This window comes from Trifolium pratense, linkage group LG5, assembly GCF_020283565.1.
Source record: "Trifolium pratense cultivar HEN17-A07 linkage group LG5, ARS_RC_1.1, whole genome shotgun sequence".
Lineage (NCBI taxonomy): Eukaryota > Viridiplantae > Streptophyta > Magnoliopsida > Fabales > Fabaceae > Trifolium > Trifolium pratense.
In genome coordinates, this window is record NC_060063.1 from 40225189 (window position 1) to 40251944 (window position 26756).

The following is a 26756-nucleotide window of genomic DNA, read 5'->3' on the forward strand; positions in this document are numbered from 1 at the left end:
AGTGTTCAGATAATAAAATAAATTAGAAAAATTTTATATACTTGCACACTTTTTTTCAAAGTGTTCGGGTAACAAAAAAACCGGAGGTGCAGTGGTTTGGTCTGACTTCAGAACCGGAAAAAACAGGTGAACCGACGGTTTTGAAAACCGGCGGTTTGACTGCTTCTCTTTCTTTTGTTTTCCTTTTTTCATCGGCGCTGAAACATCGTTTTTTGATTTTTTTTTTAATAAAAATTTAAATATAGCAGAATCAGAATGAAAAAACGAAATTAGAAATATGAACGAGAAAGAGAAAAAAGAGACTGAGATTCAGTGAGGAAGATAACCGAATAGTGAATAGAACAAATTTTCCTGCAATAGCCTGTGGTAACAAGAAGGGCAATTGCAAGGATTTGGATCAAGTGAGTTCACCAAAATCATGCAGTCATATGAGCCTTTCTAGATATCCAATGGACTATATTCCGCCACGTCATCCAATTTTTTATAAAGGCAAATTGCTTTATTTCCCTTGACTGCACTGCAATGCTTTTGGCGGCAAATTACTTGGAGATTAGGTGTCTATTCTTCTCCATTGGTAAAGCTAAACCTCAACCCATCTTCTCCATTGATGAAGCCTTTCAAAATCAACTCAAAACAAAGTAAGTTTCTTACATAAACTGGTCTTTTTTTTGTTGCAATTTTACATATTAGTGTTTATATTTGGCATATATTTGCTTCATATTCCTTTTCATTTAGTTCTAAAATGTGAATCCCCTGTTTATGTTTATCTCTTTTATGAGAACATTTAGTTCTAAAATTTTGCTTTATATTCCTCTATATGTAGTTCTAATTTTAATTGTTGATAAAAGACCCAATTTCTTTGATATATCTTGGTTCTGTATAATTTTATTTTAACAGGTTAAGTCAAACAATGACAATAGTTACAACACCTAGTGTTGGTATGAAATTTGATAGTGTAAATGAAGCATGGGAATTTTGGGTTGCGTATGAGAAAGAAAAAGGCTTTGGAGTTAGAAAACAATACACCAACAAAAGGAAGGATGGCTATATTAGATCGTTCTGATTCGTTTGTTGTAAAGAGGGTCATCGAACAAAGAATCCGACATCGCTCTTGGTGAAGAATCCTAAAGCTGAGACAAGAACCGACTGCCCGGCGAGAATTGCACTTAGTAGAAAGGATGAAAAGTTTGTAATCCACGAGTTCGTAGAAGCTCATAACCACCTTTTGCAGCTTCCAGAAACAACACACATGTTAGCCTCACATCGTAAAATATCCGAAGTTCAAGCATATGAGATTGAAATGGCGGAAGACTCTAGGTTGATGCAAAAGGCCTCATTTCAGCTCATGAGTGCACATGTTGGAGGTAGAGATAATCTTGGATATACTCGGCTGGATGCGAAGAACTATCTAAAAGAAAGAAGAAAGTGTAGGATGTTATTTGGAGAAGTTGGTAGTTGATGATAAATTTCGCAAGTGCACGAAAATCACGTAGTAATAAAAATATCGATCCACAGGGATTGTGTGATCAAACTAGTCGAACGGTGTTCATAGACATTATACAAAAAATACATGAATTGGGGGTATGTTAAGTAATGAATTGCTAGAAAATGTGCTTTGATATATTGGAAAAACGAGGTAGAATCGTCGGAATCGCCTAGTCTATAGCTAACCGCATGCAACCTACAATGTCATAAGATCTACTCAAGTGTTCACAACTAGATCGACAAATTAGTGAATCGCAATCTCTTGTCAAAATCCACTCTATTCGTTGTCGATACTCCCCCGATCTCTCGGGCGGAAGCTACCTACAACGAATGATATTAACGCGCGTCAATCGTTCGCTACACTCTATGCCTCAATCTCTCGACCGGAGACACTCGAGTGCTCAATACAATTCAGTTCAGACATTAAATCAATACTCTCGCACGTGACTTAACTCAAAATCATTATAACACTAATGAAGGATTATAAAGCATTAGAAACAGACTTGAATTGAATGAACACTATAAAGAGAGTATGATCTTACACAATTGCAGGTTACATTCAGCTGCACTACATCCTAAACTATCCTAGATTCTACCTCCGAGGGAGTTTAGCTCCTCATCGTTCTTCGTACGCTTCCTCGCTTCATCGCCACGGCTTGTGAATCCATGATCTGATGCGCTTGGAGCTCTCCGCTGGAGTGTTGAATCACGATCTTCAAGTTCCAAAATCGGAATGTAGTGAAAAGATGCAGAATTTTCCAACCCCAAAACAGAATTATGCAGAAAATATATATACAGAAGGCAACCACGCCGCGCGCCAGATCTACCACGCCGCGCGTGGTTGCAGTTCCATCAACTACGCCGCGCGTGATAACAGAATCACGCGGCGCGTGAGCAAGTCAGAGAGCATTCTTCATCTTCAGCAAGGCTTCACGCCGCGCGTGGTCCAAAGCTACGCCGCGCGTGGCAAGTCAGAGAGCAATCCAGTTCCTGAACAAAGGTTCACGCCGCGCGTGGTCAGGTATCACGCCGCGCGTGATCAGAGTGAAAATCTTGGCTCCCTGTGAGCTCCATCACGCGGCGCGTGATGGGCTACGCCCCCAGCGTAGTGAAAATCATTCATTTCCTGCAGTTTTTCCTGTTTTCTTGCAAAACAAGTAATCAAGCAAATGGTTAGATTTCTCTTATATTTATTGCTAAAAACCTACTAAAATGTATCTAATGTTGCTAAAATAGGCATGGATTAGAGAGTGTGACTGATGATAAATTTCGCAAGTGCACGAAAATCACGTAGTAATAAAAATATCGATCCACAGGGATTGTGTGATCAAACTAGTCGAACGGTGTTCATAGACATTATACAGAAAATACACATAAATTGGGGGTATGTTGAGTAATGAATTGCTAGAAAATGTGCTTTGATATAGTGGAAAAAGCGAGGTAGAATCATCGGGATCATCTAGTCTATAGCTAACCGCATGCAACCTACAATGTCATAAGATCTACTCAAGTGTTCACAACTAGATCGACAAATTAGTGAATCGCAATCTCTTGTCAAAATCCACTCTATTCGTTGTCGATACTCCCCCGATCTCTCGGGCGGAAGCTACCTACAACGAATGATATTAACGCGCGTCAATCGTTCGCTACACTCTATGCCTCAATCTCTCGACCGGAGACACTCGAGTGCTCAATACAATTCAGTTCAGACATTAAATCAATACTCTCGCACGTGACTTAACTCAAAATCATTACAACACTAATGAAGGATTGTAAAGCATTAGAAACAGACTTGAATTGAATGAACACTATAAAGAGAGTATGATCTTACACAATTGCAGGTTACATTCAATGAACTACATCCTAAACTACCTAGATTCTACCTCCGAAGGAGTTTAGCTCCTCATCGTTCTTCGTACGCTTCCTCGCTTCATCGCCACGGCTCGTGAATCCATGATCTGATGCGCTTGGAGCTCTCCACTGGAGTGTTGAATCACGATCTTCAGTTCCAAGACCAGAATGTAGTGAAAAGTTGCAGAATTTTCCAACCCGAAAACAGAATTATGCAGAAAATATATATACAGAAGGCAACCACGCCGCGCGCCAGATCTACCACGCCGCGCGTGGTTGCAACTCCATCACTATGCCGCGCGTGATAACAGAATCACGCGGCGCGTGATCAAATCAGAGAGCATTCTTCATCTTCAGCAAGGCTTCACGCCGCGCGTGGTCCAAAGCTACGCCGCGCGTGGGCAAGTCAGAGAGCAACCCAGTTCCTGAACAAAGCTTCACGCCGCGCGTGGTCAGGTATCACGCCGCGCGTGATCAGAGTGGAAATCTTGGCTCCCTGTGAGCTCCATCACGCGGCGCGTGATAGGCTACGCCCCCAGCGTAGTGAAAATCCTTCATTTCCTGCAGTTTTTCCTGTTTTCTTGCAAAATAAGTAATCAAGCTAATGGTTAGATTTCTCTCATATTTATTGCTAAAAACCTACTAAAATGTATCTAATGTTGCTAAAATAGGCATGGAATAGAGAGTGTGACGATTTGTCATCACAACCCCAAACTTGAACCTTTCCTTGTCCTCAAGGAAACAACTTTCACCTCAAGCTTTTGTGTCAAGACCTTGGCATTTTCCTTAAATTCACTCGAATCATACATACGTGAGACTCACCTGATGATCAATGATCCACCTGCAAACAATGCTCAATTGCACAACCGTTCCCGCAAGACATTTTCAAGTAGTTCACACTTTTCGACCAAAGCTCTATGATTTCATCACACTACTCACATGCACTCTTCAGTGTTTGGTAATTCACTCAAATCAACACATCAATGCAAGTCAACAATAATTTTGCAAGTAATCTAAGAATTCATTCGGTTCACTTTGTGCACACACATTAGAGGACTTTTAGGGTTATAACGTGGCTTGGCTAGGGTGGATGGTGACATTTTTGGATAAGTAGTAGAAAAACTTGGAGTTAGATCCCCCTAAGGTCAAAAATATTTCATAAACCAAACCCCCTTTTCCTTTGAACTATAGTGGACTAGAGAACTTTTTCAATCATCAAACAAAGATTTGCAATTCTTTTGAATTCAAGGCTATCACATCTCTTTTTTTTTCTTTTGTACTTCTTTTCTATTTTCCTTTCACATTCATTCATCTTTTGTTTTCTTCTTTGCCTTGCAAATATTGAAAATTTTTTCCAATTTTTCAAATCAAAACTTTTTGTAAGTTCTCTAGTACCCTCACCCCAAACTTTATTTGTTGCTAATTCCAAAGAGCAACCCCAAACTTAGTGGTGAGCAATGCGCATCAACCACTAATTAGGTGCCTAACCTCCAAGAAAGTCATTCCTTTTTTTTCTTTCATCAAAAATTTCTTAAGGTTTTGCAAAAATAACATATTCTTTTCCAGCTCAAATTGGTTAAGCAAAGGATAATTATATGTAAGGGTGGATAGAAAGGCTCAAAGGTACCAAGAAACATGCCTCGTGTGTGCTACAAAAGTACCAATCAAATACAAAGACGACAAGCAAAATCGAGAGACAATACATGAGTGGATATCACACATAGAAGGAAAAGGAGTGTTTGGCTCAATACCTCTCGGTTGGGTCGAATCAAAGAACCGGTCAAAAAGTGTGCGTTCCCTTCCTTTGCCTCTTGATCACATGAGTGCAACAAGCTATTGCACTGCAAGTTTCACAAATCACACACGGAGAAAATCAAGCAATTGATACTCAAGTAACTAGAAGGAACATGCCAACGTATTGAAACAAACTCTAAAAGTAAAAACCATTCCACAATCAAACAAGACAAAGTTCAAATTCAAAGTTTAAAATAGTACAATCCAGCCAAATCCAAGCAACATCAAATTATTATTACAAAAAGTAGCATAAGAGTGAAAGGGAAGAAAGGACCGTAAACTCATGGGTTGCCTCCCATGAAGCGCTTCTTTCTCGTCATTAGCTTGACGCTTCATCCTCACAAGTTAGGGAGGATACTTCAACTTTGATTCAACCCGGCTCCTCTTGTTCTCTTCATTCAAAGGAGCAATATTAATATCAATAGGTAATGATTTCACACTTCCCGAATCACTCTTGAGATCTTCCCCTTTGGTCTTCAAATTGGTTCTTTCCTTCTTACTAGACCGTGATGGAGATTTCTTAGAACCTTTCTTCACCGAAGCTTTCAATGTTGAAGTGGAAGACTTTTGAGGATTGACAACCGGATCGGGCTCTTCTTCTTTGGCCATCTTGTGCAAGCAATAGATAGGGACCACACCATCCAAGACCCATCCTAGGTCGTCATTCACTTTCTCCGCTTCTTTTAACAAGTCATTCTCTTCTAGTGGAGTGAGCAAATCACTTATGATCACGGGTTTCCTAGCGTCGCCACCCAAAAACACATACTTCCATTTAGGAGGAAGTTCTTTTAATTCCGGTGGCTTTTTTATCGCCCTTGGCTCTTTCTCCTCTTCTAGGGGGTTATCCAAGTTTTGAAGAAAAATTTCAATCTCATGATCCCACTCTTCTTCTTTATCATCTTTTACCACTTCCTCTAGTACTTCTACTTTGAAACATTCGGATACCCCTCCACAAACTTCAAGGTCTTGGTTCTTGACCCTCTTCATCCTAGGATAAGGCATTCTAGCATATGGTGAAGGAACTTGAAACTTGGGGTCCTTCACAAGAGGTTTCTTGCCTTTCTTGGCACTAGACTCATTCTCCACTCTCTTTCCAACTTCACCCTCATAAGCTTTTTCTTCCTTATTTTTTTCTTCTTTCTTATTTTCTTTTCTATCTTCAACTACATCCTCCCTCATCTTTTCAACTACACCATTTCTACTCTCATCCTTCTTAGGATTCTCCACTACTTCCGGTGATGAAACTTCTATACTCCTCAAATTAATGGAATTACAACTTTCATTATGAGAATCCGTGGTGTTTCCACAAAAACCACTTTGAGTTTGTAGAGAAGAGACTTGCCTTGCTAATTGACCCATTTGGTTTTCGAGATTTTTGATGGAGGCTTCATGACGTTTGCTTGACACTTCTTGGTTTGCCTTCATCACCTCAAAATTTCCTTGAGTCATCTTCATGGCTAAGATAAGAGTATCTTCAAAAGATTCAAGGTGATCTTCAAAATGTTGATCTTGAGGAAATGCTTGATTCAGATTAGCTCCATAAGAACAATTCATGTGATTCTTCACTCCAAGATTGAAGGTGTTGAAATGAGGATTATTTTGAGAGGTTGCTTGCACCATACATTGAGCTTCTAGTTGTTTGGTAATGATTTGTAGAAAGACATTATTGAACTTGCAACTAGTTAAGAGTGCCTCTTGATTGTATGATTCAAACATATCTTCCTTCCTCCTTACGATTTGCTCGTGCTGCTGTCTCAATTTCAGAATCGAAATCCAGCTTAATTGGACCTGTTCTCCGCATGCACAATGAAACACACAAGTAGAACGCTCCGGTAGAAAAATTATAAAACAGAAAAATAAGGAAAACACAGAAAAATATGAACACTATCGCCTTGTCGAATCAATCACAATCCCCGGCAACGGCGCCAAAAACTTGATGATAAATTTCGCAAGTGCACGAAAATCACGTAGTAATAAAAATATCGATCCACAGGGATTGTGTGATCAAACTAGTCGAACGGTGTTCATAGACATTATACAGAAAATACACAAAAATTGGGGGTATGTTGAGTAATGAATTGCTAGAAAATGTGCTTTGATATAGTGGAAAAAGCGAGGTAGAATCATCGGGATCATCTAGTCTATAGCTAACCGCATGCAACCTACAATGTCATAAGATCTACTCAAGTGTTCACAACTAGATCGACAAATTAGTGAATCGCAATCTCTTGTCAAAATCCACTCTATTCGTTGTCGATACTCCCCCGATCTCTCGGGCGGAAGCTACCTACAACGAATGATATTAACGCGCGTCAATCGTTCGCTACACTCTATGCCTCAATCTCTCGACCGGAGACACTCGAGTGCTCAATACAATTCAGTTCAGACATTAAATCAATACTCTCGCACGTGACTTAACTCAAAATCATTACAACACTAATGAAGGATTGTAAAGCATTAGAAACAGACTTGAATTGAATGAACACTATAAAGAGAGTATGATCTTACACAATTGCAGGTTACATTCAATGAACTACATCCTAAACTACCTAGATTCTACCTCCGAAGGAGTTTAGCTCCTCATCGTTCTTCGTACGCTTCCTCGCTTCATCGCCACGGCTCGTGAATCCATGATCTGATGCGCTTGGAGCTCTCCACTGGAGTGTTGAATCACGATCTTCAGTTCCAAGACCAGAATGTAGTGAAAAGTTGCAGAATTTTCCAACCCGAAAACAGAATTATGCAGAAAATATATATACAGAAGGCAACCACGCCGCGCGCCAGATCTACCACGCCGCGCGTGGTTGCAACTCCATCACTATGCCGCGCGTGATAACAGAATCACGCGGCGCGTGATCAAATCAGAGAGCATTCTTCATCTTCAGCAAGGCTTCACGCCGCGCGTGGTCCAAAGCTACGCCGCGCGTGGGCAAGTCAGAGAGCAACCCAGTTCCTGAACAAAGCTTCACGCCGCGCGTGGTCAGGTATCACGCCGCGCGTGATCAGAGTGGAAATCTTGGCTCCCTGTGAGCTCCATCACGCGGCGCGTGATGGGCTACGCCCCCAGCGTAGTGAAAATCATTCATTTCCTGCAGTTTTTCCTGTTTTCTTGCAAAACAAGTAATCAAGCAAATGGTTAGATTTCTCTTATATTTATTGCTAAAAACCTACTAAAATGTATCTAATGTTGCTAAAATAGGCATGGATTAGAGAGTGTGACGATTTGTCATCACAACCCCAAACTTAAACCTTTCCTTGTCCTCAAGGAAACAACTTTTACCTCCAGCTTTTGTGTCAAGACCTTGGCATTTTCCTTAAATTCACTCGAATCATACATACGTGAGACTCACCTGATGATCAATGATCCACCTGCAAACAACGCTCAATTGCACAACCGTTCCCGCAAGGCATTTTCAAGTAGTTCACACTTTTCGACCAAAGCTCTATGATTTCATCACACTACTCACATGCACTCTTCAGTTTTTGGTAATTCCCTCAAATCAACACATCAATGCAAGTCAACAATAATTTTGCAAGTAATCTAAGAATTCATTCGGTTCACTTTGTGCACACACATTAGAGGACTTTTAGGGTTATAACGTGGCTTGGCTAGGGTGGATGGTGACATTTTTGGATAAGTAGTAGAAAAACTTGGAGTTAGATCCCCCTAAGGTCAAAAATGTTTCATAAACCAAACCCCCTTTTTCCTTTGAACTATAGTGGACTAGAGAACTTTTTTAATCATCAAACAAAGTTTTGCAAATCTTTTGAATTCAAGGCTATCACATCTTTTTTTTTGTACCTCTTTTCTATTTTCCTTTCACATTCATTCATCTTCTTTTTTTTCATTTTCTTGCCTTGCAATTGTTGAAAATTTTTTCTCAATTTTTCAAATCAAAACCTTCATAAGTTCTCTAGTACCCTCACCCCAAACTTTATTTGTTGCTAATTCCAAAGAGCAACCCCAAACTTAGTAGTGAGCAATGCGCATCAACCACTAATTAGGTGCCTAACCTCCAAGAAAGTCATTCCTTTTTTTCATCAAAATTTTCTTAAGGTTTAGCAAAAATAACATTTTCTTTTTCAGCTCAAATTGGTTAAGCAAAGGATAATTATATGTAAGGGTGGATAGAAAGGCTCAAAGGTACCAAGAAACATGCCTCGTGTGTGCTACAAAAGTACCAATCAAATACAAAGACGACAAGCAAAATCGAGAGACAATACAAGAGTGGATATCACACATAGAATAAAAATGAGTGTCTGGCTCAATACCTCTCGGTTGGGTCGAATCAAAGAACCGGTCAAAAAGTGTGCGTTCCCTTCCTTTGCCTCTTGATCGCATGAGTGCAACAAGCTATTGCACTGCAAGTTTCACATATCACACACGGAGAAAATCAAGTAATTGATACTCAAGTAACTAGAAAGAACATGCCAAGATATTGAAACAAATTCTAGAAGTAAAAACCATTCCACAATTAAACAAGAGAAGATTCAAATTTAGAGTACACAATTAAAATATCCAGCTAATATCCAAGCAACATCAGAATATTATTACAAACCAAGCAAATAAAAGACAATGAAGGAAAGATAGAGATAGAGTAGTAGAGCAGTAGCAGCAGCAGCAGCAGCAGAACAGCATCACCAACAACATCAAACTGCGTCATCCGGCTGGCCGGTGAAGTAGTTTGTGAACGGGCTATTCAAGTTCAAATTCAGCCCATCCACATCCAGCATTTCCCTCTCCATAGCAGCAGCCTCATCCTGCTCAACCCGGCGTCGCCTCTCGATCTCGGCCAACTCAGCAGCTCTCAAACCAGAATTGTAAGCTTGTCTGGCCTGAAAAGATGTCAGTTCCCTTGCCTGATGCGCCTCCCAATCAGTATCAACGGGATACAAAGTCCCAAAAGTAGGAGGAGGGAAGGTAGACCGGTAAGTCATCGCCTCGGTGTACATGGAAGAGGCGGTATCAAAGTAGAGATTCGGCAGCCCCGAATATTGAGAAATTTCCATTTGATGCAACATCGATGCAAGCTGATTTATATCATGAGAGTAAGGAGGAGGAGCATGAGCTGGTATATCGTGATATTCATTTGCCGGATCCCCTTGTTGATCCGGATGATTACCTTCTTCAAAACGATTAATCTCTTCCTCCTCCCTCAAAGCTTCCTCTCTCGCAGCATTCTGTTGAGGCAAAATCCATTTTAGTATTTTAATGACAACAAACCTTATGGAATAAATGTTAAGTTTTATGAATGGTGATCTACTGATGTTTGCACTTGAGTTTTTGTTGAAAGATAGATATTATCAAGTGGACGAGCTAGAGGCTACTCACGTCAACAAGTGCATTTATATACTCAAACAATGAAAGAATTGGAGTATCATCAGATAATTACAACAGTAGTATCACAAGCTTCAAGAAGATTTTTAAAGACTATTGTTTTGAATCATAAAAAGATTCATCGAAGGATCAAGCAAGAAAGTGAGTTTCATGGATAATTGTCTTCCTCAAGGATCACAACAAGTATTGAATAATCAAGGAAGAATTTGAGGATCATAGTTGAAGAATCAGGATGGAAAAACCTGCATCACAAGCTACTCAAGAATATATTGATTTTATGTGACAAGGGTTACAATGAGTTTTTGAGTTATATGCTTTGAGGATTTACTACTACAATTAATATTAATGGGAATGATGCATTCATTGAGGATCTTCATAACCTACTCAAAGTATCATTTTACCAAAGCTTCTCAAGATGACAACATTTGAGAATGATGGTCATGAGTTTTTCAAAGGAGCTTATGCACAAGGAATAAATGTTTTAATCATTCTCAATGATGAGTACTCTCATGCCTCCACTAAAGAATCTTAAAGATCATCAATGAGCAAGCAACCATGTGTGCAAAACATCAAAGAGGAATTGTGGGAAGTTTTGCAGCAGCAAGATTTCAAGTTAATTGATCAAGATCACGTGTCTCACTCCTTGAAGAAAATCTTGAATGCTGGTTCAAGAATGCTCTGAGAACATTCTACAGTTTATGCTTCATTCTCTCCAAGAACGAGCTTCATAGCAAAAGTACTTATTTCTTTAAGTCAACTCTGTTCAAGACAAAGAAACACTTTTATCTTGGTTTTAACTCACAAGATCACAACAGTTTATGATCAATTAAGGCAAGGAATATTTGGGAGAAAAGTGACTTTCCCCTTTGGCCATAGTTAAGGATCAAGCATGTGCAACATGATAAATTCTCAAGACAACATCTCATCAGGTGTATCAAGAGTGTTTAGACAATGTTTACATAGACCAATGAGAATGGGACAACACATCTTCAACTATTAGTTGTCATGTACTTTCAAAAGGATATTATATGAACATTCTCCCATGTGTTTTATTTTGTTCAAGATGAAAGTACTTGGAAAGGACATCATGAACAGTTCCAAAGAAGGACAATACAGCTGCTTCCTCTACATATTACAGCTGGTTTCTGTCATGCATCAAATCTGCTTCAAAAGAACAAAGTCATATATTACCCAGTCTGGAGAACATTCTGAGAACGATGTTGAGAATGACTGTCCTTTACATTTGAAGATGCAAACTCATCTACAGCTGGCCAAAACGTGTTTAAATGATTTATAACGGCTATACTTGGTGGAAAAGCAATGGACAACTATCTACAACTCACTGCAAGCTGTCATTACTGGCTCTTTTATTTGAAAAGTTGAAGAACTGCCTGGAGAACATTCTGAGAAAGAACAGACAACACTTATCTCTTCAACAAATCATCATGAGCTGTCTTATTTGAATAAACTAGCCGTTAGAGACTTCCTTTGGGACCAAGGAACTGAAGACACAACCTCAACTATAAATAGAAGACATTGGTGCCTTTGAAGAGCAAGAGTTGAAGCTACAAATCATCAATCACTTGTTTTTGTCTACAAGTCATAAAACTCTTCTTTTATCACTCACACTCAAGATCTACATTCTCATCATACTTCTGAGTTTAGAGTGTTTTTATTTGCTTCTCAAACTAACCTTTGAGTTTCTAAAAGCAAATAACTCAAGAGACCATTTTTCAACATAACCCATTTTTAAGTGGTTACATCTTTGTCTCTTTATTTAAATCTCTCTCACTCCAAACATTGTAATCTCAATACTAGGATCAGTATATCATTTGAGTGAACTGAGAGTTTTTTCCATTGTAACAAGCTTCTCAATTGTTTGAGTTTTTGTAAAAGCTTGAAGATCCAAACCATCATCATTTGTAAAAGATTGGCTCAAGTCAATACGTAACTATTGATTGAGTGACACCTTATAAAGTCTGGAGGACTTAGGTAGATCAAGCGAGTGAAGCTTGGAAGATTATGATCTTGGACTAGATCAAGGAAGAAGTGTAATTTGAGATCGGTAGTATCTCATAGTGGATAATCTCACAGGAGCGTGAGGACTGGAGTAGCCCATACTATTAGGGGGTGAACCAGGATAATTGTTTGTGTGTTGTTTCTCTTCCTTATTCTCTTTTATTTACTGTAAACACACATCACACAAAGCACTTCATTATATTTAATTTGAATTCTCACGCAGTAGAGAACGTTCTCGGAACAATCTATTTTATAGTAAAGAACGTTCTCAGACCAAGCTGTTCTATAATTCACTAACATTTATCCAAGTATACACTTGAGATCAATTTTGTAGAATGCAGGATTAATTTTTAAAAAGGGTCACAATTCAAACCCCCCCTTTCTTGTGACTATTTCTTCCACTTCAATTGGCATCAGAGCTCTGCCTCTAAGGTTTGAGCACTTAACAGTGTAAGAGGAAAAGATTCAGGAAGGAAGTGATGACGAAACCTGCAAATCAAAGTTCGAGCCATAAATGCAAAAAGAAGGGACATTCCAAAACTAAATGTCCTAAGAACAAGAAAGTGCAAAGAAAGCTTGCTTCAAAGATGAAATCTACGATGGCAACTAAAGATGACTTTGATGGCTCAAAAATAGAAGAAAAAGGCAACTCATGTTCAATGGTAGATAAAGAGGTAACAACTTTTGAATTTTGTCCTGCATGTAAAGTAATGGAAGTTGGATTTGATAATCTTCTAAAAAGCTCAAACATTATATCTCAAAAGTATACAATTATGGAAAATCGACTATTTGAGATTGAGAAAGAAAATGAGAAATTGCAAATCTTAAATGATAAATATTTTAAAATGATTCAAGAATTGCAATACTCTCATTTGGAAATGTTTGAACAAACAAAGATTCTCAACGAGGAAGAAATCAATAATCATCTTCCAGAATGCTCTATGAATCATGAAGAGAATGATGTTTTGAAAGGAAATGTTTTAGAATTGAAAAACGACATTACAAGTTCTGCAAAATCTAGAGAAACTTTTCAAAACATAAAGGAATCACAAATAGTAATTTTTGAAAAAACTTATTTAGGTTGTGGAAATTTTCAAAAACAAAAGTCTTATGAGAATTTTTTTGTTCCTCATAAAGATAAAAAATTACAGAGATACAAATGCTCATATTGTTACAAATATGGACATATTGAATCCTTTTGTTTTAAGAAAAAATTCAAAAGAAAAGAACATTCTCATCAGAAACAAGAACATTCTCAGAAGGTTCTCAAAATGCATTCTTATTCCAAAACTTCCTATAAGAGATCAACTTATCATCATAAGAAGAAATCTTATAAGAGGAATGACACTAACCTTCAAGGACCCAGATCACTATGGGTACCAAAATCATTACTAACTTGTGTTGCAGGAACATCTTTAAGCAGTCAAGAAAAAGCCTTAAGACTTGGAAAATTGATACTCAAGGAATATGACTTGAGAAAGACAATATTTCCTCATATTTAAAAAAGGATGAATGTGATCTGCAACCTTTGGAATCATTGACAAAAATCAAACCAAAGGTATTTGTATCATTACTAAAATGATTTTGCATAAATTAAGGATGATTGATATGTTAAAGGTGTAACACATAACTTCTCTAATTTGGTAACATTGGAACTGAAGTTATTTCATACTCATCCTCATGATCATGATTTTTCATTTAAAATCTTTATGTTAATACATAGATGAATTTTAGACCATATCATATTTTAAATGTTTTTGGCATAAAAGAGTTTTATCAAATATGACAACTATTGCAAATTTATCCAAATTTGATCTGATAAGATATTTTTCAAAATTGGTTGTGAAAATGATATAATTTGTAAACTTATATTTATTGTATCAAGAAGTTGTCTTCTTTTTCAAAAATACAATTTCAACGAAAAAACTCTTGAACCACTTCATATTGGTTTATTTGTTCTTGTCAAAACTACAAGTCTTATGACTTCTTTATTCTTAATGATTTATTCAATGATCCACTTGGACATTATTTTTAAGAGCATAAGAGTGGTGCCTTTTAACCCTTTTTAAGTTCTTTGAAAAAGGGTTCATTTGTTAGAAGCTCAAAAATCATTTTCTATAAGTAGTGATCATGTGGAGATTATGAAAAACTTTCTTTCACAACTTTCTTTAAAGAAAATGGTATTTCAGTTGATTTTTCTTGATTTAGAATTTCAACAAAAATAGAGCTGTTTTAATGGCTAAAATATTTTTAAACGTTGAAAAATACTCTTGAAAGAAACCATAGATATTACATGTTATGTTTTTGAATCATGTTTGTATCTTGAGTAAAACTTCATGCCATTTTGAAAGTATAAAAATTCAATCATATCATGATTTTATATTTTTGATGTTATTACTATTTTTGGCATAGTAAAGAAAACAATTTTTGGGATACTCTCTTTATGCATTTTACTTTTAATGAGTTTGATATGAAGAGAAGATATAATAGTGGTGTTGATGTTAATGAACAACAACGACAAGAAATCATGGATCAATAGATTGAAATTATTCGAACATCATCTTTACAAATACATCCAAAGAGTTGGGAGTTGACTTTCCATCATCCTCAAGATGGAACCTTTAAAAGCTCCATTGATATAACAATAACATTCTCCATTGGAATGAACAATGGTATTGGTACACCGTTTTGAAATTGCGAAGAAATAATTTAGTCATAGAAATGTTCAATTTGCAATTGGTGTTAAGATGAATGAATCTCCTTCATCAACTCTCGAGAAGGAATTCAAGTTGTTTCACAACATATGTCAACATTGTGTATTTCCTAGAAAAGGAAGCAAAGAAAAGGTTTTGGAGAATGACATGTTTGTCATGTATCACCTTACTAAGTGATTGAAGCTGAATCTCTCACACATCATCTTGCAACATACGATCAATGCAGCAGAGTCTGTAACAAGGAAAGTTACTCTCCCTTATGGGATGATCTTCACCAAGATTATTCATATCTACAAGATTGACTTCAAGAAGAAGAAAACAGTCAACTTTTGCACTACCTTTGGCTTCAAATGTTCATCAAATGAAAAAGGAGTTTGTTAATCTTGAGGACTCTACTACTGAGGTTGGGAACAAAAAAGGAGATAGGAATTTGGAAAAGAAAATAACTTGGACGAGTTACTTAAATTCTCCGTTTCATCCAGCAGATCAATCTAAGAATGTTCTCCCTGCAAAGGCAACAAGTGCCAAAGGCAAATAAGTTCTACTCGAAGATAACCATTCCCAGTCCTACTTTTGTTATCTCGACACCTCATTGAATTTTAGTTCAAGCAATGACATTGGTCTTGGATTAACCTCTTCTCAAACTGCTGCAAAGATATTTGAAGGTTTTACTTTCACAACCAAACCGGTTAATCAATCACTCTTTTCACCATTGATGAATTCTACCCAAGGATCTCTAGAATCTTTTTTCAGTTCTGAATTCTCAAGTAATTTGTTAAAATCACCATTGATGGAATGACAACTAAATTTTCTTTTGAAGAAAATGAAAGATGAATAAGCATGTGGATCTCATTCTTGAAGGATCATAAAGTTCTAAGAACGATCTCAAGGAAAATCAAATGATGATGAAATCCAAATGTTTCTGATTACAATATTGAGTTATGAGTAATTTGTTCTACACATGAGTTCCTCTTCATCCCTATTACCTAAAGTTACTCTACCAGGATGATTTTTCCTTAGAGAAAATCTAAGAGGGTGAATTTACTCAACATTGGAGAATGCATCAAAGGATAAATCTTTTCTCCTCCATCATCAATCAAGTGTCCTCTATTTATAATGATGAACATATGGTGGAATTATGAAACAATTCAAGATGCTCTCATCATTAAAATCTCATGAGAAGGAAGTCATTAAAAGAGGTACACAAAATTTTAAATTTAATCACATTTGCATTATAATAAGTTTGAATATCTTTATGAAATGTTATTATGTGATTGATTGAATGATCTTGAAATCAAGAATACTTTCTGAAATGCAAGTATATGAATTTAAAGCTTAACTTGTACATCATTTTTTTTTTTGAATTGTATATGTTTATGCTTTCAAATAGCTTTAAAGCAATAAGGTTTGCAATCCTTGTTCCTATACTTTTCATGATTTTGGTTCACACATTGCAAAATAATCTCTTTCATATTATCATGTTAAGTGTGAAGTGAATGAACTTCATTTTTGTGCAATATCATCTTTTTACACCCTTGTAAGCATTTCTTTTTCAAATATGCTACTCATATTGCTTTTAAAATTTTGTTAAGGGTTGTTTAATTTGATCAAGTCATATTTTCTCTATTTTCACAATGATCGAGTTTTAATTTAACATGCCAAAAATCGATTGAATTAACATTTGTCTTAATTCAATTTTTTATGGTCTTGTGGCATATGTTTTAAAAAGTATATTGATTATAGTGTTAATCAATTTTTTATGTGCAAGCTATGTTACGTGCTTAATGAAAAATTATCCTTGATGATCAATGAATAACTTTTGGAGTTAGTCTCTTAATTATTCTTCATGATAGACCAAAACATTTAAAACAAAAATGACAAAAACTCATGATTTTGATAATCAATTATATGTCATATTTTGGTCTTCCATAAGCTTGACTTATAGCACTTTTTTTATGAAAAACATTTTTTCTATAAGTCTTTTATATGTGCACTTTTCTCAATATAAAACTTTGGATGAATCCAATTTTGTTGCACATCTTGATTAGCCTATAGTTTGCTTAATTGATGATTAAGTAGAACTTTTTGAACATGGCTTCTCAAAAAAAAAATTGAGATTTTGTTATGACTTATGTAAAAGATCCTCCTTCAAATGTTTTAAATTAACATCCATTTTTTGTTGGATTTATTATTTGACGGATTTTAACAAGAGAACATATGATTGGTCTTCATGAGAATAATTTGTGTGTCCACTCTCCATAAAATTAGAATTTGGTCTAAGAATAATAGTTCTTGCACATTGTATTCTTGAACTCATATTTGACTTTTTATTAACATAAAAGTGTTGTTTCTACACTTGCGTGTTATGTTGTCAAAATAGAATTGTGATCAAAATTTTTTTTTACAATGAAGTATTCTTTGAATATTTTGCTTTGAAACATAATCATCTTCTTTATGAGAATATTCAAAAAAGAGAGAATTTGTTTTTGACAAGATGTCAATTAACTCTGATTTCGCAGCTTCCTCATATGCGCAATTTTCTCTCTAGTTTTAAAAATCATTGGAAGATTTTCAAAAGATATTTTAGTCTTGTCTATCATTTCCTTATTTTAAGAATGATCATGTTTTAAAAGAATGTCCATCTCATAAGACTTAGGGGGAGTTCTCTAAATTTGAGAATGTTTGACTTGCATTGTCATTGAGGTCAAAATCACATTTTCTAAAAATTGAGTGTTTAGCATCAATTTTTAAAATCAAATGATTACAAATGTTTTAGTGTGATTTAATCATTATTCATGTTATGATTGCTATATTGAATGGAATGATTATTGATCGTCATACATGATTTGTGCTTTAATGTTTGATATATGAATGAACTTCTTAATTGCATGATTTGTATATGCAATACATTTCTTCTCTTGATTCCTATCATTGCACTTCATATTTCATATTTTTCCCAATACTTTTTGATAGATGACAAAAGGGGGAGAGATATATATGATGGGAGAGAATTGTTAGATGGAACTAATTAATGAAGAATGTTATGAATTAACCTCTTGCATGTATTTAGGGGGAGTTTAATTAGAATGACATAAATTAAACTCTTGCATGTGTTTAGGGGGAGCTTAATTGTATATCTATGAACATTCTTGCATTTATTATTATTTCCATCCATAAAACATAAAATTTATTCAAAAGGTTTGTCATCATCAAAAAGGGGGAGATTGTTGAGGCAAAATCCATTTTAGTATTTTAATGACAACAAACCTTATGGAATAAATGTTAAGTTTTATGAATGGTGATCTACTGATGTTTGCACTTGAGTTTTTGTTGAAAGATAGATATTATCAAGTGGACGAGCTAGAGGCTACTCACGTCAACAAGTGCATTTATATACTCAAACAATGAAAGAATTGGAGTATCATCAGATAATTACAACAGTAGTATCACAAGCTTCAAGAAGATTTTTAAAGACTATTGTTTTGAATCATAAAAAGATTCATCGAAGGATCAAGCAAGAAAGTGAGTTTCATGGATAATTGTCTTCCTCAAGGATCACAACAAGTATTGAATAATCAAGGAAGAATTTGAGGATCATAGTTGAAGAATCAGGATGGAAAAACCTGCATCACAAGCTACTCAAGAATATATTGATTTTATGTGACAAGGGTTACAATGAGTTTTTGAGTTATATGCTTTGAGGATTTACTACTACAATTAATATTAATGGGAATGATGCATTCATTGAGGATCTTCATAACCTACTCAAAGTATCATTTTACCAAAGCTTCTCAAGATGACAACATTTGAGAATGATGGTCATGAGTTTTTCAAAGGAGCTTATGCACAAGGAATAAATGTTTTAATCATTCTCAATGATGAGTACTCTCATGCCTCCACTAAAGAATCTTAAAGATCATCAATGAGCAAGCAACCATGTGTGCAAAACATCAAAGAGGAATTGTGGGAAGTTTTGCAGCAGCAAGATTTCAAGTTAATTGATCAAGATCACGTGTCTCACTCCTTGAAGAAAATCTTGAATGCTGGTTCAAGAATGCTCTGAGAACATTCTACAGTTTATGCTTCATTCTCTCCAAGAACGAGCTTCATAGCAAAAGTACTTATTTCTTTAAGTCAACTCTGTTCAAGACAAAGAAACACTTTTATCTTGGTTTTAACTCACAAGATCACAACAGTTTATGATCAATTAAGGCAAGGAATATTTGGGAGAAAAGTGACTTTCCCCTTTGGCCATAGTTAAGGATCAAGCATGTGCAACATGATAAATTCTCAAGACAACATCTCATCAGGTGTATCAAGAGTGTTTAGACAATGTTTACATAGACCAATGAGAATGGGACAACACATCTTCAACTATTAGTTGTCATGTACTTTCAAAAGGATATTATATGAACATTCTCCCATGTGTTTTATTTTGTTCAAGATGAAAGTACTTGGAAAGGACATCATGAACAGTTCCAAAGAAGGACAATACAGCTGCTTCCTCTACATATTACAGCTGGTTTCTGTCATGCATCAAATCTGCTTCAAAAGAACAAAGTCATATATTACCCAGTCTGGAGAACATTCTGAGAACGATGTTGAGAATGACTGTCCTTTACATTTGAAGATGCAAACTCATCTACAGCTGGCCAAAACGTGTTTAAATGATTTATAACGGCTATACTTGGTGGAAAAGCAATGGACAACTATCTACAACTCACTGCAAGCTGTCATTACTGGCTCTTTTATTTGAAAAGTTGAAGAACTGCCTGGAGAACATTCTGAGAAAGAACAGACAACACTTATCTCTTCAACAAATCATCATGAGCTGTCTTATTTGAATAAACTAGCCGTTAGAGACTTCCTTTGGGACCAAGGAACTGAAGACACAACCTCAACTATAAATAGAAGACATTGGTGCCTTTGAAGAGCAAGAGTTGAAGCTACAAATCATCAATCACTTGTTTTTGTCTACAAGTCATAAAACTCTTCTTTTATCACTCACACTCAAGATCTACATTCTCATCATACTTCTGAGTTTAGAGTGTTTTTATTTGCTTCTCAAACTAACCTTTGAGTTTCTAAAAGCAAATAACTCAAGAGACCATTTTTCAACATAACCCATTTTTAAGTGGTTACATCTTTGTCTCTTTATTTAAATCTCTCTCACTCCAAACATTGTAATCTCAATACTAGGATCAGTATATCATTTGAGTGAACTGAGAGTTTTTTCCATTGTAACAAGCTTCTCAATTGTTTGAGTTTTTGTAAAAGCTTGAAGATCCAAACCATCATCATTTGTAAAAGATTGGCTCAAGTCAATACGTAACTATTGATTGAGTGACACCTTATAAAGTCTGGAGGACTTAGGTAGATCAAGCGAGTGAAGCTTGGAAGATTATGATCTTGGACTAGATCAAGGAAGAAGTGTAATTTGAGATCGGTAGTATCTCATAGTGGATAATCTCACAGGAGCGTGAGGACTGGAGTAGCCCATACTATTAGGGGGTGAACCAGGATAATTGTTTGTGTGTTGTTTCTCTTCCTTATTCTCTTTTATTTACTGTAAACACACATCACACAAAGCACTTCATTATATTTAATTTGAATTCTCACGCAGTAGAGAACGTTCTCGGAACAATCTATTTTATAGTAAAGAACGTTCTCAGACCAAGCTGTTCTATAATTCACTAACATTTATCCAAGTATACACTTGAGATCAATTTTGTAGAATGCAGGATTAATTTTTAAAAAGGGTCACAATTCAAACCCCCTCTTTCTTGTGACTATTTCTTCCACTTCACATTCCCCTCACCTCGGGGCACAATAGGTCCTCTCTCAAACTTTTTGATGAAGTATGATAAAGACAGAGGTCGGACGGGATGAAGATCACCTTCTTGCACATTCATGGGAACATTATTCGCCCTACACAAAGCAGCGATGAGATTACAATGTCCCAAAGTAAAGGTCGGATTCGGATGATTGGCTATCTCATGAAGATCTTTTTGTAACCAATACCCAAGATTAATAAACTTCCCTTCCACCAACAATCGGACCGCGTGCGCATTATCCAGCTGAATTTCTGAATTGTTGCCAACAACCCTCACATTTTTCAACCAAAATTCACCCCAAGCTCGGTGAACCGGATTAAAACTTGTTAAGCTCAACCTTCTAGGAAGAGAAGCTGCAGAGTGGGCTAGCCACATTGCCCCCGGACGACACACAATGTTCTTTAGTTCTTCCCTGACTTCAATACCACTCTTGTCGATCCTCTCTCTATCACGCAAAAGTTCACACACTCCTCCAGCAGCACAACCAAGCAGATTGTTTATAGTTTCAAAAGAATAACACACTTTAACACCCCTAACCACAGAAACATACTCCGGAAACATTGGTTGATCCGGTAAATAGGCATTTGCAAAGAACTCCCTAGCCCACATCTGATTTCCAGGATTCACTTCATCTTTAATCATCAATTTATTAAATTTCTCCCATCCCCTAGACTTTATCTCATTTCCTAACTCAGCTACACCCTTCAACAAATCCTCACCAAAACCCTTCTCTTGATTAATAGTAAAGGTTCGAATTTGTGAGTACCTTTTCTCATGCACTTCACTGATGAAGTGGGGATGAACCTGTTGCCGAGTGACATTGCTCCGGCGAGGAGGAGATGCTTGAGCAGACCGAGAAGATTGGCCCTTGCTTGCACTCATCTTCGTTCTTGGTTTCTTCGGAGGCTCTTGTGATGGATTAGTATCACTCTTCTTCTTTCCCTTTCCAGTTAGCCGAGTCAACATCTTGATATTGTAAAGATTGAAATGGGTTAATTTGGGAGAATGGTGAAATGAGATGAAATGAGGGATTTGGAGTGGGTTTAGGAGTGGGTGGTTTGGGTATAATGTGAATGTGAAGGAAATGGATGATTGGAGGTGATTAGAAGTGAAATTGGAGAAGTTTGGAGAGTGAAAATGGGTTGTCAATGGAGTTTTCCGTGTGGGAGACCGTGTGAATTGATGATGGGACGGATGGAGTGGTTGAGAAGATGAAGAAATTCAAATTTGACACGCTTTCCTGTGTAACCACGCCGCGCGTGGCCCTTCTACGCCGCGCGTAGTAGCAATTGTAACGGTCAAGAACTTCTTTCAAACAGGCCACGCCGCGCGTCCGAACCATCACGCGGCGCGTAACCACTTAGTCAGAGACTCCATAATTTTTCAGTTGTCACGCAGCGCGTGATATACCCCTACGCCGCGCGTGATAGCTTCTGAAAACTCCTTCCTCTGTGATGACAGACCACGCCGCGCGTGATTGTACTGCGCCCCCGGCGTAGTAGAACTCTGTTTTGCCCTGTTCTGCTTTCGTCCTTGCTTCTGCTGCACACCTACCTACATACTTCAAAAGAAAACACACTAAAACATTAAAAACCGTTGGGTTGCCTCCCAACCAGCGCTTGTTTAACGTCCCGATGCTTGACGTTCCATGCCCCTAAGGGTCACGGAGAAGAAGCGCCACCATGTGGCAAGTAGTGTGCATTCCAAGGTAACTTAAGAGCATGTTTAACAATATGATCATAAACCTGGATTTTAAAACATTGTGGGTCTCCATCACCACACTCCATCTTGTCAAAGACGTTGAATGTGACCTGCTGATCATCGGTCCTTAGCATGAGTTCGCCCATCTCTACATCGATTAGGGCACGGCTAGTTGCTAAAAAGGGTCTACCAAGTAGCAAAGGTTCCCACTCCCTAGTTTCTTCTATGTCTAAGACCACAAAATCTGCGGGAAACACAAACCCAGCAACCTTGACCAACACATCATGGAGAATACCTTCCGGATGCACAACCGATCGATCCGCCAAAGAGAGACTCATCTTTGTCGGCTTTGCTACAGCTCCCGGTATCTTCTTCATCATTGATAACGGCATTAGATTAATGCTAGCACCCAAATCGCACAAAGCTTTTTCAATGGTGAGCGTTCCAATAGAACAAGGGATTGTAAAGCTCCCCGGATCTTTCTTTTTCTGAGGTAGCTTCCGTTGAATTAGGGCGCTGCATTCCTCCGTCATACTTACCATTTCATCATCTAATGGTTTTCTTTTCTTCGTGAGCAGCTCCTTTAAAAACTTTGCATAACTTGGCATTTGCTCCAAAGCCTCAACTAAAGGTATAGCCATCTCAAGCTTGTTCAACACCTTCATGAACTTCTTGAACTCCTTCTCCCGCTCAAGATTCTTAACTTTCTTTCTCCTAGGAAAAGGCATCCTAGCATATGGTGATTCATCAACTCCTTTACCTTTCTCAACCTTCTTACTCTCTTTTTCTTTTATCTCCCTCTGTTTTTCAACTACTTCTATTTCATCCTCACTAATCTCAACTTCTTTAGGCATATTTTCCTTTTCTACCTCTCCCTCATATCTCTCATTTTCAACTACAACTTCTTGCTTATTTTCAACTTCTCCCTCAATGACCTTCTTTTTCAAGGGTTTCTCCACAACTGGCCTTTCCGGTATCTCTCTACTCCTCAAAGTGATTCCATTGCAAGTTTCATTTTTCGGATTATCATGAGTGTTTCCACCGAAACCTCCTTGGTTTTGCAACATCGAAAACTGTCTTGACAGCTGACCCATTTGCACCTCAAGATTCTTTATAGAAGCTTCATGATTCTTGTTAGAGGTTGCTTGACTCGATTTCATCGCTTCAAAGTTGCTTTGGGTCATGAGCATGAACTGATTTAGAGTCTCTTCCATCCTTGATGGAGGCCTTTGCTGCTGTTGCTGTGCACCTTGACTTTGCATACCATTCCCCCATCCGGAACCGTTGTTATTATTGTTGTACGGCTTCCGAAAATTGGCCAAGTAGCGAGCCTCCTCTGAACCCTCCGGGAAGCATCCGCCATTAGGGTGGTCCTGCAAACAAAAATCACAGCGCACATTGTCAATTTTACCTATTGGAGAAGATTGAACTTGTGGATTGGATAGCAACTTCATCATTGCTTCCATTTGGCTAGTCATGAGCTTTTGCTGCGCCAATAGTGCTGTTTGGGTATCCAATTCCAACACTCCGCCTTTCTTTTTGGCTCCCCTATCATTAGTGGCTCTATACTCGTTTTGAGCCATGCTTTCAACCAATTCTCTTGCTTCAGTTTCGTCACGGTTCTTCAACGAACCACCGGCTGATGCGTCAAGTATCATTCGCGTTTGAGCCCTCAAACCTTGGGTAAACATTTGCATCTGATTGTGGCCATCGAAACCGTGATTCGGACATCTTTTAAGACAAACTTTGAACCTCTCCCAAGCATCATACAACGTCTCACCATCCGCTTGTTCGAAGTTGCTAATTTCAGCCCTTCTTTCTAGGAACTTATGAATAGGGAAGTAACGATCTAAGAACTTCCGCTCCAGCTGTCTCCAAGTCTCAATTGTTCCGGCTGGTATCGTGTCTAACCAATCTTTAGCACGGCCGGTGAGAGAATGCTTGAATAACCTCAGTCTTTTGTCCGATTCGCTCACCCCCGGCGGATCGGTATAGTCGCATGCTTCATAGAAGTGAGACAAGTGTAAGTTCGGGCATTGAGCTTCCGAACCGGAATAAGGATTCTCTTTTAAGGCGGAAAGGACCGTGTTCTTGATGTCGAATGAGACAGGATTCGCCGGCTGAAAGCCTTGATTTGCCAACGCGTCATTGTCTCTCCTCCCATAATCACCAAGGGTACGCCTTGGCGGTTGAGGAACCGGTGGAACCTGTTCTTCCTCCATTGCTGCTGCAGTCCTTCCTTGACAGTCCGGTGTATCTCTTAGCAAAGCTGTTCCCCTTGAAGCTTGAGCTTCCCTGGTTGCCTTTCGAATTGCGCGAGCTGTCTTTTCAATCTCCGGATCAAATTGCAGCTCTTGAGGACCTGTTCTCCGCATGCACAATGAAACACACAAGTAGAACGCTCCGGGAGAAAAATATAAACCAGAAAATAACCAAACAAACACAGAAAATATGAACACTATTGCCTAATTGAGTCAATCACAATCCCCGGCAACGGCGCCAAAAACTTGATGATAAATTTCGCAAGTGCACGAAAATCACGTAGTAATAAAAATATCGATCCACAGGGATTGTGTGATCAAACTAGTCGAACGGTGTTCATAGACATTATACAAAAAATACATGAATTGGGGGTATGTTAAGTAATGAATTGCTAGAAAATGTGCTTTGATATATTGGAAAAACGAGGTAGAATCGTCGGAATCGCCTAGTCTATAGCTAACCGCATGCAACCTACAATGTCATAAGATCTACTCAAGTGTTCACAACTAGATCGACAAATTAGTGAATCGCAATCTCTTGTTAAAATCCACTCTATTCGTTGTCGATACTCCCCCGATCTCTCGGGCGGAAGCTACCTACAACGAATGATATTAACGCGCGTCAATCGTTCGCTACACTCTATGCCTCAATCTCTCGACCGGAGACACTCGAGTGCTCAATACAATTCAGTTCAGACATTAAATCAATACTCTCGCACGTGACTTAACTCAAAATCATTATAACACTAATGAAGGATTATAAAGCATTAGAAACAGACTTGAATTGAATGAACACTATAAAGAGAGTATGATCTTACACAATTGCAGGTTACATTCAGCTGCACTACATCCTAAACTATCCTAGATTCTACCTCCGAGGGAGTTTAGCTCCTCATCGTTCTTCGTACGCTTCCTCGCTTCATCGCCACGGCTTGTGAATCCATGATCTGATGCGCTTGGAGCTCTCCGCTGGAGTGTTGAATCACGATCTTCAAGTTCCAAAATCGGAATGTAGTGAAAAGATGCAGAATTTTCCAACCCCAAAACAGAATTATGCAGAAAATATATATACAGAAGGCAACCACGCCGCGCGCCAGATCTACCACGCCGCGCGTGGTTGCAGTTCCATCAACTACGCCGCGCGTGATAACAGAATCACGCGGCGCGTGAGCAAGTCAGAGAGCATTCTTCATCTTCAGCAAGGCTTCACGCCGCGCGTGGTCCAAAGCTACGCCGCGCGTGGCAAGTCAGAGAGCAATCCAGTTCCTGAACAAAGGTTCACGCCGCGCGTGGTCAGGTATCACGCCGCGCGTGATCAGAGTGAAAATCTTGGCTCCCTGTGAGCTCCATCACGCGGCGCGTGATGGGCTACGCCCCCAGCGTAGTGAAAATCATTCATTTCCTGCAGTTTTTCCTGTTTTCTTGCAAAACAAGTAATCAAGCAAATGGTTAGATTTCTCTTATATTTATTGCTAAAAACCTACTAAAATGTATCTAATGTTGCTAAAATAGGCATGGATTAGAGAGTGTGACGATTTGTCATCAGTAGTCTCATGGAATATTTTCAAAAACAACATTTGGAAAATCCATCATTTTACCATGCATATCAAATGGATTGTGAAGAACAAATTACAAATGTCTTTTGGACAGATGCAAGAATGATTTTGGACTATGGATATTTTGGCACTAGTAGAAAAATGACATATTACATAAACATTTTACATCTGAGGAACATATGTCAGATGTGAAAAGCTATATG

The 26756-nt window shown here is 37.8% G+C and overlaps 1 pseudogene; it reads left to right on the forward strand.

Moving 5' to 3' along the window:
• Positions 1–522: 522 nt before the first annotated feature.
• LOC123886653 lies at positions 523–26745 on the forward strand (annotated as a pseudogene).
• Positions 26746–26756: the final 11 nt, after the last annotated feature.